Source organism: Lagenorhynchus albirostris, chromosome 4, assembly GCF_949774975.1.
Source record: "Lagenorhynchus albirostris chromosome 4, mLagAlb1.1, whole genome shotgun sequence".
NCBI lineage: Eukaryota > Metazoa > Chordata > Mammalia > Artiodactyla > Delphinidae > Lagenorhynchus > Lagenorhynchus albirostris.
This window is the reverse complement of record NC_083098.1, coordinates 86,226,347-86,244,583: the sequence shown is the minus strand read 5'-3', so window position 1 is coordinate 86,244,583 and position 18,237 is coordinate 86,226,347. Positions and strand designations below refer to the sequence as shown.

General features: G+C 43.0%; 1 protein-coding gene and 1 pseudogene across 4 annotated transcripts in view; both read right to left on the bottom strand.

The window, feature by feature from the left end:
• Positions 1 to 403: 403 nt before the first annotated feature.
• The window catches only part of RELL1 (RELT like 1), a 72,110-nt gene continuing 54,276 nt past the window's right edge, over positions 404 to 18,237 (bottom strand). The window contains exons 7-8 of one of the 4 annotated variants that reach the window (XR_009540366.1): positions 11,228 to 12,095; positions 9,827 to 10,828 (exon numbers count right to left, since the gene is read on the bottom strand). The gene's annotated coding sequence lies outside the window, so the exon portion shown is untranslated. Of the gene's footprint in view, positions 641 to 9,826; positions 12,096 to 18,237 lie in introns of those variants that run through there. The other 3 variants (XR_009540367.1, XM_060148372.1, XM_060148371.1) reach the window with 3 other exon arrangements.
• LOC132519381 (lysophospholipase-like protein 1) lies at positions 6,629 to 9,355 on the bottom strand (annotated as a pseudogene).

Below are 18,237 nucleotides of genomic sequence, written 5' to 3'. Positions count from 1 at the left end.
ACCACCGATTTAGAAGCTCAGATGAACTATCTATAAAAGCACTCTAAATAGACAAAACCAGACTAACATTTTCGACAAGATACATGGCCTATATATGCATGTGAGCCATACACTTAGAATACAAGCAAACGTGAAAATACCTCCCCAATACCACTCATCACTACTGTTCACCCTCATCTCACACTTTGAGCTTGACTTTTTACGAGACTTCTGTATTTTCGGCTTTTAAGCATTTTGGAATAGTTAATACAAAACAAGGGTAAACTATGACCCAGAGACCAGAAGGTAGACAAAGAATTTTACTCATTTCCCTTATCAAATCTACACATTCCCAATTCACATAAGTGAGACAGTTGGAGGACAGGCTGATTAGAATATTTGTTTAGTGGGGCTCTTGCTGTTTTGAAAACAAAGCCATAAAGTTTTCTCTTGACATCCCTTACCAACCTTAGAAGAAAATCCCACAAAAATAATTTCATTTCCAGGTTCTACTCATCCTTTTTCATTCTCCAAAGCTATCAAGATTGGTACATATCAACTTCGGTCCTCGTATAAACAAGGGAAGATTTTTATAGGCCAAGGAGAGTTGCTGGTCTCTTCTCATGAACTAATGTGCTCTCCCTGTCTTAAATGTTCATGCCTAGAACAGAATCAAAAGTTTTGAATTACCCATTTATGAAGCTGTATGATCATAGGCTCTAAGATTTTCATGATGTCAGCCATTGTCCAGGAGACAAACCAAGAACTGTACAGTATTTAAATTAAAAGTTTATAGAGATGGACTTCCCTGGTGGCTCAGTGGTTAAGAATCCACCTGCCAATGCAGGGGACATGGGTTCGAGCCCTGGTCTGGGAAAAGCCCACATGCTATGGAGCAATTAAGCCCGTGCACCACAACTACTGAGCCTGCGTTCTAGAGCCCGTGAGCCACAACTACTGAAGCCCACACCCCTAGAGCCCATTCTCTGCAACAAGAGAAGCCACCACAATGAGAAGCCCGCACACCACAACAAAGAGTAGCCCCCGCTTGCAGCTAGAGAAAGCCCGCATGCAGCAACGAAGACCCAATGCAGCCAGAAATAAATAAATTAAATAAATTAATTTAAAAAAAAGAAATAGACTAAAATTATTTTTTAAAATTTATAGAGAAAAATTTTATAACAAGAAAAACATATCTGCAGACACTTTCAAAATAATTTGCCAAATAATACAGTTATTGATATAGAAATTTTATTCAGTAATAACTTGTGAGAGACAGCAAGTTACTTTTTTTTGTTGTTTTTTGGGGTTTTTTTTTGCGGTACGCGGGCCTCTCACTGTTGTGGCCTCTCCTATTGCGGAGCACAGGCTCCGGACACACAGGCTCAGCGGCCATGGCTCACGGGCCCAGCCGCTTCGCGGCATGTGGGATCTTCCCGGACCGGGGCACGAACCCACATCCCCTGCATCGGCAGGCGGACTCTCAACCACTGCGCCACCAGGGAAGCCCTGTTTTTGTTTTTGTTTTTATAGGTGCAAATATAGCTTAACTTTTTTTAAAACTACCATTTGTTAAGCATTTAGTACAGTTTCAGTTCTGCATAAGCATCATCTTCCTTAAGTCCACCATGACCCTATAAGTTGTAGGTATGATTATCCCTATTTCACAGATGAGGAAATGGAGGCTCAAAAAGCGATCTAATTCATCCATGGTCACACAGACAGTCAGTGGCAGAATCTCAACTGAACTCAGTTTGAACAACAAGCTTCCTTTTAAGGAATAGGTAATACAGCCTCTCTGTGGAGACAGCCATGTTGCCATCAGAAAAAAGGAAGGGCTGGATCAAAATGTGGAATTTCTAAGAAAAAAAGCCTTTGGTCTCCATTATTGCAGGGAATTCAGCAATCACAGCAATCAAGTGAATTCTGAGATCTGAAAGTTGGGGGAACTTTAAACCAACGTGGTGGAGCTAAGAACAATCCAGGGCTTCCCTGGTGGCGCAGTGGTTGAGAGTCCGCCTGCCGATGCAGGGAACACGGGTTCGTGCCCCGGTCCGGGAGGATCCCACATGCCGCAGAGCGGCTGGGCCCGTGAGCCATGGCCGCTGAGCCTGCGCGTCCAGAGCCTGTGCTCCACAACGGGAGAGGCCACAACAGTGAGAGGCCCGCGTACCGCCAAAAAAAAAAAAAGGAAATCCAATATTGGAAAAGTAAACTTACATGTATTGTCAATTGGGAAAGAAAGGTTTTTGGTTTTTGTTTTGTTATTTTCTTTTTCTGGTTCTGAGGAAGATTTTCATAAAGAATTGAAACGTTAGTCAAGGACTTATCTGTAAAATCTCTGAGATTGTCTCCAACCAATGATATTTGTGTTTTTACAATGATCACATGAACGGCCAGTGCAAAGTATCTTGAAATTCCTTTCCTCAGTATTGTCACCTGTAAAATGGAAGTGGTGGCTATGCCTCCCCCGAGCTGTAATGCAACTTACAGGAGACACAGAATATAAAGTGCTTAGCGCATACCCAGCACCGGGTAAATAATAAGCATTAGATGTGATTCTATCACCCAGTGAAGGTCATCTCACACTGGACCACTTTTTTATGAGTGGCATTTACACTTTCTTTTAATAACTAAATTTTGATTTCTATGACCACCAAAGCTTTCTGCACCACTTCTAATCATGTTGAATTATTTCTAAACTAGGTAAGTCCTTTTCTACCTACATTATTAACAATCATCTCAAGGTAAACATGCATCTTGGGGCACTTCAAATTTAATATTTTGTATTTTCATCATTATTATTTTTGTATTCTCATCATTATTATTATTTGTATTCTCATCATTATTATTTATTTTCCTCATTTAACCATTGGAGGATACACAGTAATTTATGCCTAGTCACAATTTTGTCATGCTATGTCTGAAATGAATATTCGAGGCATTAAAACTAACCTGTTTCTTTAATCCTCCCTTGCCACAAATACATTTTTATTAAATAAAATGCATTTTTAATGCAAGATAGAAATCTTGGGTTTGGTAGGGTTGGTTAGTTATTTCAGAGGAATGGTTTTGTGAGGTGTTTTTTTTATTTGGCCAACATGAAGATATTCATCCATAATCAAACCCAGAAATTTTGTAATTTAGGTTTCGTGTTATGATTCCAAGAGCATTTTCTCTATAATTTCTCAGTTAGAATGACTTGCAAATAAAAAGAAGTCAAGTTCTTTTTAAGACTATACCACATTCATGTCTTATCCTAAGAGTGATAAGATAAAATGAGAGCCTGTACATGCAGAGAAAGAACACACCCCTTGTCTTGTAGATCCGGCTCCATTTAACATTGGAGCAATGAGATCATCCTCTCACTTAAGGTATTTGACCTGGTTCCAGAAGAATCTCAGGCCCAGACAGAATCTTAGAAGTTGCCTCTTCTACCTGATCCCTCCTACTCTCCAATCACCCCCATCCCCACACTGGATCCATCTTCAATGTGAAGCAATTTTAATGTGGCAAAAACATCAAGAACCCACACTCAAATGGCCAAATACTCATCACTCTATCATTTATTTCACTGAAGAGGGGCTGAGTTTGGCAACTCCAAGGCAGCTCATTGAGTCAGCGCTGGCTGTGTCCAGCCCCATGCTACATGCACTACCTGCCCACGCTCTTATAATCCTGACGGCCTCCCTAAAAGGCACGTATTATCTTCAGTCTAGTCTGTTATCTTCAGTTAGAAGATTGGGATCTGAAACCATTAAGGTCACAGATGGCCAGAGTCATCTGAATGCCAATGTTGTGCTCTGACAGGAGCTACAGTCTCAAGCCCTATGGCAAAGCAAGGAAAGATGATGGAATAGAGGTTATCCTGAGGCAACGAAGTCCGGAGAGGGATTGCAAGAGCATTTCAGAGCAGATGCCACACCAGGGCCGGGGCCCCTGGCTGTGGATCTGAGGCAGCGCTGGGCAGCCTCCGCTGTAGGGCTGGATGTATGATACTCCCTGTGTATCTACTTTTCTGAGAATAATTGCACCGACTGCGGGGTTTTGTGATTGTTGTCAGAAGTGATAGAAACTCAACCCAAAGGCGGTAAGACAAAAGAGGGATGTCCTTGGAATGTTCATGAAGCTCGGAAGGGCAGCTGGGCCTCAGGGTCAAATGAATCTAGGCCTTGACAACAAACCAGGACTGCCTCTCTTCCCTCTGCATGTTCCCTTCCTTTCTTCAGACCAGCTTCCTCGGCACGGCCTCGGTCACATCCAGCTACAGTCAGGGCAGCGGGGCGCCTGGCTGGGTTCTAAGTGGGAGAAGAGTTCTCCAAAGGAGGGGGCATCATCCCAGAAGGGAGAGGCGCTGGGCTGATGGAGTTTCAGCTGCCCCCTGCACACACTACCTCTTCATCCTCAACTCTTTTTTCTATCTCTGTGCTTCTGCCTCCCCAAAATTTGGACTCTCCTCTACTCTGTGGTTCTTCCATGAGGCTTCTGAACTCTTACTGTGGTTCAGCAAGAAGTGTCCTGGCTCAGCTCCACACTTGGACAGAGCTGTGTGTGCTTGGCCTCTCCACAAGCCACCTTGATCAGCTGTGGTGGGACAGATACACACAGACCCTTTACCAAGCTACCAAGCTTGGCTGTTGACGATGACAGTGCACTCCATCAGGGTTGCCATGGAGACCACGGCAGGCACCATGACTTTGCCTGCATTTTCCTAGTCCTTAAAAGTCCTGAGAGATAGGTCATTTTACAGCTGAGGAAATTGCATCTCAGAAGGTAAGGTAAGGGACTTCCCTGGTGGTCCAGTGGCCTAAGACTCCGCGCTCCCAATGCAGGCGGCCCGGGGTTCGATCCCAGGTCAGGGAACTAGATCCCCACATGCCGCAACTAAGAGTGTGCATTCTGCAACTAAAGATCCCGCATGCTGCAACAAAGATCCTGAAAGCCTCAACTAAGACCCAGTGCAGCCAAATAAATAAATAAATTTTTTTAAAAAAAAGAAGAAAAGAGGGTAAAGTAATTTCCCCAACTTTGCACAGGCAGTGAGTGTCAGAGCCATGACTCAGAGCCAACAGCAAAGGCGGGGGCCACTGCTCTGAGACCGCACTGCTTCTCACAGCCACACCACTTTCATGGCAGGATTCAGGGCATGGGGTCTCCTCCAAATTAGAACTCAATTATTTCTACCAGCATCCACACGTGCAGGGAAATAAGTTCCCAGGTGAGAAACTGGGATTTCCTATGAGAAAGACAATAGAGACCAGCTAGTAGGGTCAGAAAATGAGTTAGGTAAAATCCAAACTTCAATTTTTACTCCCATAAAATAGCTGATGATAATCTTTCATTTTTAAAGGTAGACTTTTGTTTATTTATTCATTCATCGTGAAATCATGCCTACCTACTTTCTGAGCGCCCGGCCCTGAAAGACACACCACCACCAATAAATGGCCCAGGAGCTAAGCTTCCTGCACTTCTCGCATTCGGCCGGCAGAGGGGGCAAGTGCCAGCTCTGTGCGAGGCGGACAACCACCCGCCTGGGCAGCAGCTGAAGCGGGTGGGCAGCGACACCAGCTGGGCGGCCACAGAATGCCGGGGACAGAGTCCCAGGTGCCCTTTCGGGTGTTTGGAGCTACCATGAGGGATCTCCAGGAAGATCTGAGAACAGTCCTGAAGAATGGTCCTGGGAGGATGAGGAATGAACAAAGGAAGCCCTGGATAGAACCTGCCCTGCAGACAAAAGGGTTCAGAGGATTTAAGAACTGGTAAGGACCTCGGGTGAAAAACGGAGTCTCCTTTGACCACAGCCAAGCCCTGAATGGTGGGACCCCACTTCCAAAGCACCAACATCCTGCTGTCCTCAGTGGGAGGGAAGGAAGTGTTCCTCCACACTTCCACTATATCAGATCATCAGGGCGGAGGAAAGCTTGATATCTGGATTTGAAAAGGAAGTGCAGGAGCATACAAGGCCATGGATCGTCAGTCCCCTTGGCACGTTCATCCTGGACCTGCCGGTGGAGAGCTAAATCCTAGGGAGGATCTTAGAGAGGATATCAAAAGGCTGATTGAGGGCTTCCCTAGGGCTTCCCTAGGGCTTCCCTGGTAGCGCAGTGGTTGAGAGTCCGCCTGCCGATGCAGGGGACACGGGTTTTTGCCCGTGTCTTGCCCCGGTCCGGGAAGATCCCACATGCCGCGGAGCGGCTGGGCCTGTGAGCCATGGCCGCTGAGCCTGTGTGTGCGGAGCCTGTGCTCCACAACGGGAGAGGCCACAACAGTGAAAGGCCCGCGTACCGCAAAAAAAAAAAAAAAAAAAAAAAAAAAAGGCTGATTGATTAAGAACAAAACCTGTAACCCCAAATGACCCCTTTCTACTATAAAATGAGATTTGGGGGAATTCCTAACATCCTCCCTGGTGCATATATTCTGGGTTTCCTGGTTTTCAAGAGCTGAAAATTGTAAAATCAGCTTTTCCACTTCCTTAGCATAAGCTGTTATTGATCATCTTGTTTTCAAGGCAAACACACACACACACACACACACACACACACACACACACATACAGGAAAATTCAAAATCAGAATCCAATGAGGCACCTCAAAGAGTGAAGTTTGCTGTATATAAATTATTTTTACTATTTCAATTATTGTTTATCAAATAAGAATTTGGCAGTAAACATCACTTTTCATAAAGACGTTACTTATATATTAACAAATCAATCAATTCATTCAGTCTGGTAGCTTTGTAAGAATCCATGACTTCAGTTTTTCTAGCTCAGCTTCGCTTAACTCATGGTAAACACTTGGGAAACTATGAAACTTTGTGCTCACTCCTAGAGATTTTAACACTGAGTTTGTCTCTTCACTCCAAGAATGAAGAACTAACTCATCTGCAGTACCATGACACTGAAATAATTCAGGAAAGACACCATCACTTTTCTGAAGAGGTTGGTAAACAGCAGATGTCTTATTCAGAAAACTAGAAAGAGCAAGTACTCCTGCCACATCTTGATGATTTCTGTATGCTAAATGCATTGCCACACACCCTCCCATAGAAAATCCTCCTACTGATACTCTGTTCTTCTTGATACCACTTTTTACTTCACCGTCAATCAAATCTGTAAGCACCTGACACATTACGTCAATTGATTCAAGGTGCTCTGGGTAGTCATTAGATATTTTAAATCTGTCAAACCATACATTGGAGAGTCCTCCTTTCAAAGAAGTATATGGCCTGGGAGGAGCTGTTAGATAACTTTTATGTGTTGGAATGTTAAATCTTGATTTAAAACTTGCTTGATCCACGTTCTCAATCCTTGTCCAGAATCACCTGAGCTGTGCGGGAAGATCAGAGGGGCGCTGTGCCTCGCAGCTGGCAACCCACGCAGCGAGGCAGGCGCCCTGAACCCGACAGAGCCGCATGACTGCCGCCACGACCCTGCTGCATATAAATTTTAAGAAATTTAACCAGGACATGAAGGAAAGATGGAATGCAGATGATGACAAATGACTCTGTGTTAAAACTGAATCACACAAGCACGCCCAAGGTGTGGGGAACAAAGGCGCTGACCTAAGTAAATTCGGCAAACAGGCTTCTGGCTGGATTCTCTAAGGCTCACAACTAGAAGAATAAGTACACAGCATACTGCTCTAGTTGGAAACCTATTTCTCACAGGGGTATGTGTTCAAACAACTTTACATGTATGCTAGGGCTGAGATATTGTATAAAAATATTATAGGTTGTAAGAGCCAGGTTTCTTTACTGTTGGAGAAAAGTCACAAAGAAGGAAAGTGGGAAGGTTAGAGGGAACCCTGTGGAGCTAAACTGGGGTCAGAGGCAGCAGTCATGACTCATGCTTTTGTTCTAAGATAATTACATAAATAAAGATGTGTGTATATGAATGGGTTAGTAGTGTGTGTGTGTGTGTGTGTGTGTGTATGTGTGCCCAGAAGCAGCAACACCCCAGTATCAATGAGCACACCTAGTGCTCTGATCTCTATTTCTAAACACCATTCTCCAATAAAAGGAACCGGGGCTCCTTGATTAGTTAGTGGTGGATTCCAAGGCTAAGACAAGGAAAACAACATGAGAAGATGAGCCTGGAGCCTCTCGTGGTTCTAGAAAGTAAGAAAGGGCAAAAGGGATAAAGAGGAAGGGAGAAAGAAATAAAGAGAAGGAGCCATGTCGAAAGGACACAGGCACCAACCTGAAAGAGCCCCTCCCACAGTAAAAACAGCTGCAGGCAAGACCCACCAATGGATGGTGTAGTGGGTTGAACTGTGTCCCCTAACAAAGTATGTTTAAGTCCTAACCCCAGGTTCCTGTGAAGGTGATCGTATTTGGAATTAGGGTCTTTGCAAATGTGATCAAGTTAAGATGAAGTCATCCTAGATTACAGTGGGTCCTATATCCAATGACTAGTGTCCCCATGAGAAGACGAGAGGACAGAGGCCCACACCCAGGGAAGACGGTCATGTGAAGACGGAGGCAGACAATTGGAGGGAAGCAGCTACACAGCATGGAACGCCAGGACTGCCAGCAACCACCAGGAGGCAGGAGGGAGCATGGGACAGGTTCTCCCTTGGGACTCAGAAGGAACCAACCTGCAGACACCTTGATTTCAGACTTGTGGCCTCCTGAACTGTGAAAGAATAAATTTCTATCGTCTTAGGCCACCCAGTTTGTTTTTTACAGGAGCCCAAAGAAAATAATACAGGTGGTAAAATTAAAGGGTGAAGCAGAAATAGGGTATGTGCCTAATCTCAAAATATCTCCCCTCAAATACCTATTAATTACAAAGGGAAAAATAGTGACTTTACCGAAATGAAAGCTGGTGGCCACCACCTTGACTAAATGGTGGAGGTTGACATCGCTAGCAATACACACCGACATCATGGCCTCCCCCACCAGCCCCCGATACGGAGCAATGGGAAGGGCGTCCTTTGCATAATGCAAACCCTCAGTCTAGTCAGGAGAAACAGCTGGCACACTGAGATTGAAGGGCACTCTACAGCATGACTGACCAGCACATGCTATAACACGTCAAGATCATGAAAAATAAGAAAAGACGGAGGGAAAATCACAGGTCACAGGAGATTTAGGAGGCCGAAACTAAATGCAGTGGGAAATCTGGAACAGAACAAGGATGGTAGTGGGATAATTGGTGAGACCGGAATAATGCTGTGACTTAATTCGTAGTATTATGCTGATGTTAATTTCTTAGTTGTTTTTTAATAAATTTATTTATTTTATTTATTTTCATTTTTGGTTGTGTTGTGTCTTTGTTGCTGCGTGCAGGCTATCTCTAGTTGCGGTGAGCAGTGGCTTCTTTCGTTGCGGAGCATGGGCTCTAGGCGCACAGGCTTCAGTAGCTGTGGCGCGCAGGCTCAGTTGTTGTGGTGCACAGGCTTAGTTGCTCCGCGGCATGTGGGATTTTCCTGGACCAGGGCTCGAACCCTGGTTCGAATCCCCTGCATTGGCAGGCAGATTCTTAACCACTGCGCCACCAGGGAAGCCCTAATTTCTTAGTTTTGATCATTGTTCTGCGGTTATGTAAGATGATACCATAAGGGAATGTGGGGTGAAGAGTATACAAGAACTCTTTGTACTGCTTTTGCAACTGTTCCTTACATCCAAAATTATCTCCAAATTTTAAAAATACTAATCGGGGGTGAGGATGGCATTACTATGGGGGGGAAGGAGGAATCCAATGGGGAAAGTCAGCCAAATGATCACTTGACAATTCAGACGTTAAGAAATCAGGCACTGTGATATTAAGCTCGATAAATTATACCAACCACAATTGTACTTTCAGTACCCAAGGCACCAACAATTGGATCATTCAGAAACAACTCACTGTGTTTAACGTTTTTATTTTTAACTCTGCTTTGGTAGTACAAAAGTCATAGAAGTACAAACCAGACAGTTAAAAATACATTTGACACTCGGTGAAAAATTTCCTTTACAAATTTTTACATTGAGGTGGTAGCCAACTCATGTATGACATCAGAAGTTAGTCCCTCATTAGTGTTTTATACAGTAACTTTGTTGTGGGTCTCCAAGCCTTCTAAAGGAGGAAAAACACAAAAGGCCTGTAAACATCTGTTGCTTTGGGAACACTTAAAGATTCTCATTAGGTAATATAAACCAGTAAAAAGCATACATGTTGAAAATACTGAATGCTTAACTTTTGGCATATTTGGAAGCCAGTCAGACAACAACTGCTCAAGTATTAGAAAATAGTTAAAACGTACTCTTGGTATAAATACAATTTAAATATTTTGAGTATCCTCTTGCCTGTTGTATTGCTATTAAAAAAAAAAAGCGATCTGACCTGAATAAAATTATAAAATAATTAAAGCTGAAGAATATCTTACACTTTATCCCTCACCATTCCAGGGGCATAATATTTTTAAGACAAAAAATGATTCCTCTTTATAAAACTAAAACTATTGGTCTAGACTGCACGCATATTATTTACACTAATACACACCCCCAAAATTCCTATATTGCTACTTTCTGGACCACCGGGAAATTTATTTCCATATTGCCTTCCTCGGGTCTACTGCGTGTATGCACGTACACATGTACAGCTTTTAATTAGTTGTCAGCAAAAATTCACATGAAATTGAACCTACCATTCATTTAAAAGGTTAGACATTTTTAGTCTGGTGCCAGAAAAAGAATGGATACTTTAAAGTACATTTTCGGGCTTCCCTGGTGGCGCAGTGGTTGAGAGTCTGCCTGCCCGATGCAAGGGACACGGGTTCGTGCCCCGGTCCGGGAAGATCCCACGTGCCGCGGAGCGGCTGGGCCCGTGAGCCATGGCCGCTGAGCCTGCGCATCCGGAGCCTGTGCTCTGCAACGGAAGAGGCCACAATAGTGAGAGGCCTGCGTACCGCAAAAAAAAAAAAAAAAAAAAGTACATTTTCATGGGAATCATCTTTTGGGAGTCAAATGAGAATTGTGCTTTCTTTTTGAAATAAAGGAAGTGCCAAGGCACCCTACCAACATGGAGGCAGGTCTTGAAGATTTCGCTGTACCTGGACTCCCCAACCTCTTGGCCCAGACCTCCCATAAATGTACTACTACCTTCACCTCTGGGTTCTTTGAGGTGTTTTGTAAACTGTAAAGCTTTTTTTTTTTTTTTTAAGTGGGGTATTCCACACCTACAGGGGAAAGTAACCCTCAAGAATCCTTTAAATAACAGACACTAGCTACAAGATGGAGAACAGGAAGAACACCAAGGAAAACATACCAGAGGAAGGTGTGGGTCCATCTTGCACCAGAAGTGGAGATTGTCTTGTTTTGTTTTAGCCTTGAGTTGTCAAAACAAGACTTTTTTTTTAGTGACTTTAAACCATTACCCCCTTTATTCAATGGCTAAATAAGATTTGCTTAGCTTGAGTTAAAACAAACAAAAAAAAACCAAAACTCTCAATATTTTATAAGTGACCTAGGAGTGGCATGCTGGTAGCAGGTCAGTGCTGATTTCTCGTCTCTGAATCCAAAGTCTAGCATCTGGTTCCCTCTGACTCCATGATCTCTTGGGGGGTCAACTGCCCAGGGTTAGACTATATCTTCAAGGAGGCTTCACCACCAAAGATTCATCTTTTATCTTTTGTAACAGTTAAACTGTAAGGGGATCGTCTTACAACCAGTAGCAAAATGAGATCTAAGGGTTGGGGGAACAGAAGCACAGGCACACAGACATGTGTGTACATACACACACACGCACACACAGACACACACACCCTGAGCATTAGCTCAGACTATACACATATAGTTCCACTGTACATAGTTAGCATACTGGAAAAATTGCAGTGTGTACACCAAGGCCACAGATGGGGGATTGGGAGGGGTGGTGGTTGGGAAGACAAAAACATGAGCTCTTTTCCTCCCTGGAAAGATAATAAATTTTTCATCAGACATTTTTAAACCAAAACTTGTTTCAAAGCAAACTGAATTCTGTATCCAGCATAGCAACAGTATTCCCTTTTAGCTTTCATCCACATGTCTGCAGACTCCACCATAGAAATTGTATAAAAGATAAAAAAATAATTCCCTAGGCAACTTTATATGTCATAAGTTTTCAGTCTCTTAGAACTCTTCAAATAAAGTCACTCCTGCAAGAGAAAATAAAAAAGGTAAAGCTTGGCAAGCATCATATCACATGTTAATCTGGCCTAAATATTTAAGAACACAGAGGAATTGTAATCCATCCTCACCCCGTCCCACCCCATCCCACTGCATTCCTTCCCCCACTACACATTTCTTCTTTGAAATCAGTCTAAGGAAATTTAAGCACGAAAATTTCCAAAGGACCTCTTTATTGAGGTTTTATAAACCAAGAAAGAACAGAACTTGAGAACCACAGTAGGCTGACGGCATCAGTCTGGTTTAATACAAGTTTCTGGGGTGACTGGTGGGCATTCTCCCTGTGAGTCCTTTAGCACTTGTTCTCAGGAACCTGTTCCTTAACTCTTCAGCTACGTTCTGTCAAGTAATGAGCAACAGGGTGAACGTGGTCAGTCACAAGGAAGCCTGTACGTGTCAGGTAACGTGACTTTCCCAGGCCGCACCAAATTGAGTTAACTCTGCATCTCCATTGAGCACAGGGTGCAGCTTGGCTGGGACTTCACTGGGCAAGTAAGAACACAATGATAAAATGCTCAGTCTTCAGTCTTCATTGTACCTTCGAAGGCTCTGTATTATATTTTTAAGTTCTTCTAACAAGTGGCCCATGTCAACATCTGTGTTTACATTACAAATGAAGCCCCCTATAAACCTGCAAAATAATTTTTTATTTTTCCAAGGTTTATGTTTGTTTTTTGTTTTTTTACAGTGGTCTCATCTACGTGACCGTTATGTACCGCTTTACTTTCCTGTTTTGAAGACCCAGGATAGGATTAAAATTCCACACTTGACTGTGTATTGAAATATACAATGCAGGCAAACCTACACAAGGTTAAGGAACAAAACATTCTCTTGTCTCCCCAAATTGTGTTTCCTATAAATGCTAAACAAAAACAGAGATGAAACCAGCTTACAGAAATATGAAGAAACAGCAAAAAGTCAATAGGTTGTCTTCACTGAAGTATTACTTTGTACTTATTTTATAGCTCATCCTTCACATGTAGCCTAATATTATCCATATTATCCTTTTCTGTCACTATGTCATTTATAATAATCATAGTGTGTGTGTGTGTGTGTGTGTGTGTATATATATATACGTGAAGGAGAGAGAGACAGAGAGGGATCTCCCAAACTAAATGGGTTGGGGAAAGGACCCTTACCCCCTTAGCTGAAAAGGAAATAAAGCATTGTCCTCTAAAACAGCAAGAACCAAGTTCTTAATTATAAATGAATAAGTAATTCCCTGCTCTGCATTGCTACAACCGAGCATGGCTAAACTACAGATTTGTACAAGAAAACTGAACAAAGTCAAGTCTGGGAATACTGTCATTTGAGAGTCGATTCATGTGGAAGACACTAGCATGGAAAAAAGTAGAAAAGCCAGAGATGGAAAAATAGAAAAATTGTCCTAAGAAGAAAAAAAAAAAAAGCTAAAAGATAGGAGAGAATTTTCCCAGTAAAACTTCAAACTAGGCCATTATCTAGAAAAAAGGTGTTCAACTACTTTTATGTCTCCTCTTTTTATCAGCGGCTCCCTTACACCTGGACTGTTTTGCATCAAGGAAAACAAGAAGGTCAAGAGCAAGGGATGTCGGAATGAAATGTTTCATCACAGTAAGAGTGTTCATTCCAACATAGTAGAACTTCCCATTTAGAGTTATTTGCACAGGTTTGACCAACTTTAAGGAGTGGGCATGTAAGACCAAGGCTGGGCTACGAAGGAGGGGTCTGGAGCCAGTGGCCTGTCCCCAGACGCAGACCCCTGTGACTAGCTGTTGAACCTTGGCCTCTCTGCAGCATCCCACGTAGGGCTGTTGGGGGTTTTACATAAGATGATATATGTACAATGCTTAATACAGGGCCAAGCAGTCAGTACCCTCCTAAAAGTTAGCTATCGTGACCATTAACAGCATCCCAGCACAGCAGCTCTCTTCCACAATAGCCTTCTGCAGCTGGTTAAAACTGCACTGCACACAATATCTTTGAAAGAGAATGTGAGAAATACAAAATGCTGCCTAAAAGTCTTCACTACTAATACCAGAAGCAAGGCAGAAAAAAAGAAAGTTAACCTTTTCAGGCTCTATTGAAAATTACCCAGCACTGATTCACAGTTCTGGGCTCTCTGTCTTCACACACACTTAACAAAAGGGAAGCTTTGACCAGCACAGCAGCTCTCAATTTCCAGATAAATACCTGTCTTATCTGAGTGATAATCTAGAGGAAAGAAGATACCACATTTTGCACAGCTTGTAAATTTCCAACTGCAGCCTTATTTCTGGGACTGTGTCATGGTGCATTTGACAATGTTAAATTTCTTCTCATTTCATTCTATAGCTGTGAATATGACCGTATTGATAAACAAACACATACTTTAAAATAGTATTTCTTTACCACAACACATTAATATTAAAAGGTGCCTCCTCTACACAGCAGTCAGAAACTAGGAGCAGGCTGGCATGAATGCTAGGGAAGGCTAGCAGCGCGGACCAGAGGGAGAGAAAACACTCCACCCACCTGTTGTTCTCAGGTCACATCGCCAGGGGACCCCACCATATTTAACAAGACTGATCTATCTTTTCTGAGTGGGATAGGGTGGGGAAATTTGGTGATTACTGTCTTACACAAGTGAGTGCTCAAGCTGGGAGAAATGAAGCAAAACTTCTTTACATTGAAAAGACGATTCAGAAATCCCAAGTGTGACCACGTCCATCATATAACAAGACTGATGGAGAGAAATTAAGAACCTCAGAAAAAATTTATCTGGAAAGAAAAGGTCATCTTTTTCTCTAGACTTTATTGCTTTTTATTGCTTTTTTTTAATTGCTTTTTATTGCTTTTTCTCTAGACTTTATTGCTAATTAGATAAAGCTAGAATTCCATTATGGTGTTAAGTTTCCACAGGAGCCACAACAGAGCTTTGATTAGGACGCATATGTGCCTTGTTAAAAAAGGATTCTCTAGAAAAAAGGATCTGGTCCCTTTAAAAATGAGAACCATGTCTTAAGAAACTAGAAGCCTAAACAGATTAACGGACAGTGAACACTAAGACCTCAAAGGACAGGGGATTAAGGAAGGAAGGCGATCTGATTAATAACAATAGTGGCTGACATTTACGGAGTGCTTTCTATGCACCAGGCACTGCAGTGCTAAGGCGCCAGATTCAGTAACTCAATCTTTTCAAGGACTCCATGAGTCAATGACGATTCTCATTTTCCTAAGTAGACACTGAGGCTTGCAGGTTCAATAGCTTGCCCAAGGCCACACCATTAATAATAAGAAAGCAGTGATTCCAGCCCAGGCAGATCACCTGGAAGCCACATTTGCCGCCACACCAGTCACGCGGAGATATCCACCGAGCCATGAGGTCTGCGGCTGTCCTCTGCTCTTTCCTGAATAACGCCGATGGGAAAGTGTGCGCTCCTTGTAGTTTTGAATTTTCTCACATGAGATTTAGATCTTACTGGGAAGTCTGAAGGTTGCTCTTTCCTGAGTTATAGCTTCACAACAATTTAAATGTGTTCATATATTTAGCAATGATGGGCTTCCCAAGTGACAGTAGCTGAACGTTTGTGATTTACCAACCCTTGGGATGGTGAGAATCAGAGCACTTGATTCCAAGTAAAATGTAATTGACATCAAAAGTTATTCTGTATCTGGGAACACAAGGGTTCTCCTGGGAAGGATTTAAATGCAATTCGGCAGTTCCCTCTTAGTCTCAATAAACCTCTGATTCAACGTCTACGCTAGCTACAGGTAGAATAATTTAAGACTCTGAATGGTCCCACCTCTTTCTAATAAGGAAAACAAAACAAGTTAAACGTTGCCTCCTGACTGCCTTGTGAGCAAGTCCAGTTACCTGCATTTAGTAAGCCTCTACCCTAGTGTCAAACAAAACTACAGCATCTTATAGGTTATGTCTAACCTGCTTCTCTGAGCCTCAGGAAAATTAAGAAACATCAAAAACCATTAATTTTTCACACTTTTATTTGCTAAGTGTTTAGGTCTCACCTGACATAATATTATAATAATAACATCAAGTATTTGGCTATTTAGCACTTGCTAAGCACCAAAGAACAACATCCCTATGAGGTAGGTGGTATTTTAAACCCACTTTACAGATGGAGAAGTTGAGGCATCAGAGACTAAGGAACTTGCCCAAGATTACACAGCTAAAAAGTGCCCGGCCAGGACTTGGGCACAAGGAGTCTGGTTCCAGAAGCTATACTGTGGAGCTACTTACTATAGCATCGTACATCCTTGCAGAAAATAGACAGCTTACAGAAAACAGGGACTACTATTTCCTTAGCTATTTAATGTTAGTAGATTCAAAGTCTCGAGTTACAAATGAAGAAAAAGAAAAATCCTGATTATAACTGTTAATTCCCTCTTCTATCTCGTTCTGGGCCAAAATGTCGCCAAAGGCATTTCGCTTTCTGCCTCCCTCGAGCCCCTTAGGTCTGCCTTTTCGTCCTCCGAAGTCTCCGTGAGCCTCCAGTGCTGCAGTCTTCTGTGGCAAAAAGGCAGATGTTGCAGCCCTCTTTCCTAAGCCTTGTCAGAGGGCTGGCAGGGCCACCGGGGAGGACAGATAAGCTCCCTGAGGGGTCACCTTCTGGTCAGCACTAGGGAGGTGCCCTGGAGCAGACCCTGCCGAGGGAGATAACTGAGGAGAGGAGACAGCTTTGGTGGCAACTCAAAACAAAACAAAACAAAACCCTTTGGGCCCTCATGTTAGCTAAATTCTGGGAATACTCACAAATATGTTTCAGTCTCTTCTGTACACAGAACAAGGCTGTGGAAGAATAACTCAGAACATCAGTGTTGATGACAGCAAAATATGTTTTTAGGTCCACCCAAAACTCTCAGATTATGTCTGTAAATGTTTCGGGGCTATTCCCAACAACAAAGAACAAACAGGACACACAGCATTTTAAACGTGTCCAGCATTTTCACTCCTCATGGCTCAATCAATGTGGGAGCATAAAAAATAGTCCACAGACCTTATCAGTCATCAATTTCAATAAAAAGCAAGGTGCAGACAAGTATCTAAGCTCTCATTCATGGAAGGGCAAAGGAGGGGGCTGTAGACACGTATATATGTTGTTTAAGTAAGTATGTGCATAGAATAATCCTGAAAGGATATAGAGGACACGGACAACCGTGGTCCCCTGTTGGGAAGGGGACTGAGAGATGACATGTGTGTGGTGGGTAGAAGGGGCGTAGACAGGGTGAAGACATTTTTTTTTCATCCTGCAGCCTTTTATGGTGCTTAAATATTGTATCGTGTTCATGCCTTATTTTTCCATTTTAAAAATGATTCAATTTCAAACCCTTGCAATATCCAGGACCTCAGAGACAGTGAAGGGACTGAACTATCAGGAAGCCCAAGTCCAGGCTCTGGAATAAACCATCCGCATGACCTTGAACAACGTACATAATGTCCTAGGGCCTCCTTACTCTAAAACTAGGGGACCAAGGGGGCATGGGGAGAAAAATCACGACAAAAACTAGAACAGAAGCTCCATGAAAGCATGGCCCTTGTCTGTCCCTTTTCCACACTGCTGCATCCCTAAGGTCTGGCACAAAGTAGGGGCTCAGCAAACACTTTTAAAAGACGTTAACTGTACTTGAGTTGACCTGAACTAGCCATCACAGCTCCTCTGAGATCTCGAAGTCTATAATCTTAGTCGACTTGTTAGAAAAGAGAATAGCTCACAAACCTGGACTGATCCAGGCGCAGCTCTAACAGCCAAAAGACATCAGATTTCTTCCCACCTAAGCCCTCTCCCTCCCCAGCCCAGGGATCTGGGAAAACTTCATCCTTCTGAGCCTGGCTCTTCCACTGTAAACTGGAGAGATGAGATGAGATGATCACCCATGATCCATCAGGTTGCATTGAAATTTCTGTCCCCCACTCAGCTCTTCTCATCTGCCTGGTTCTACAGCCTACGCTTTGCACAGACAGTGAATGGTCAAGGACAGGCATTAACTTCCCTCCACTTCCATATTTAAGATGGACTCAATGGGACTGGTCTTCCATGTAAGAACAACACAAGTATCAAAGTACTGCTTTTACTCTTTGGAAATGTATTCAGCCATTTCTAAATCAAGCCAGGTGGTCCCATCCATGCCTAT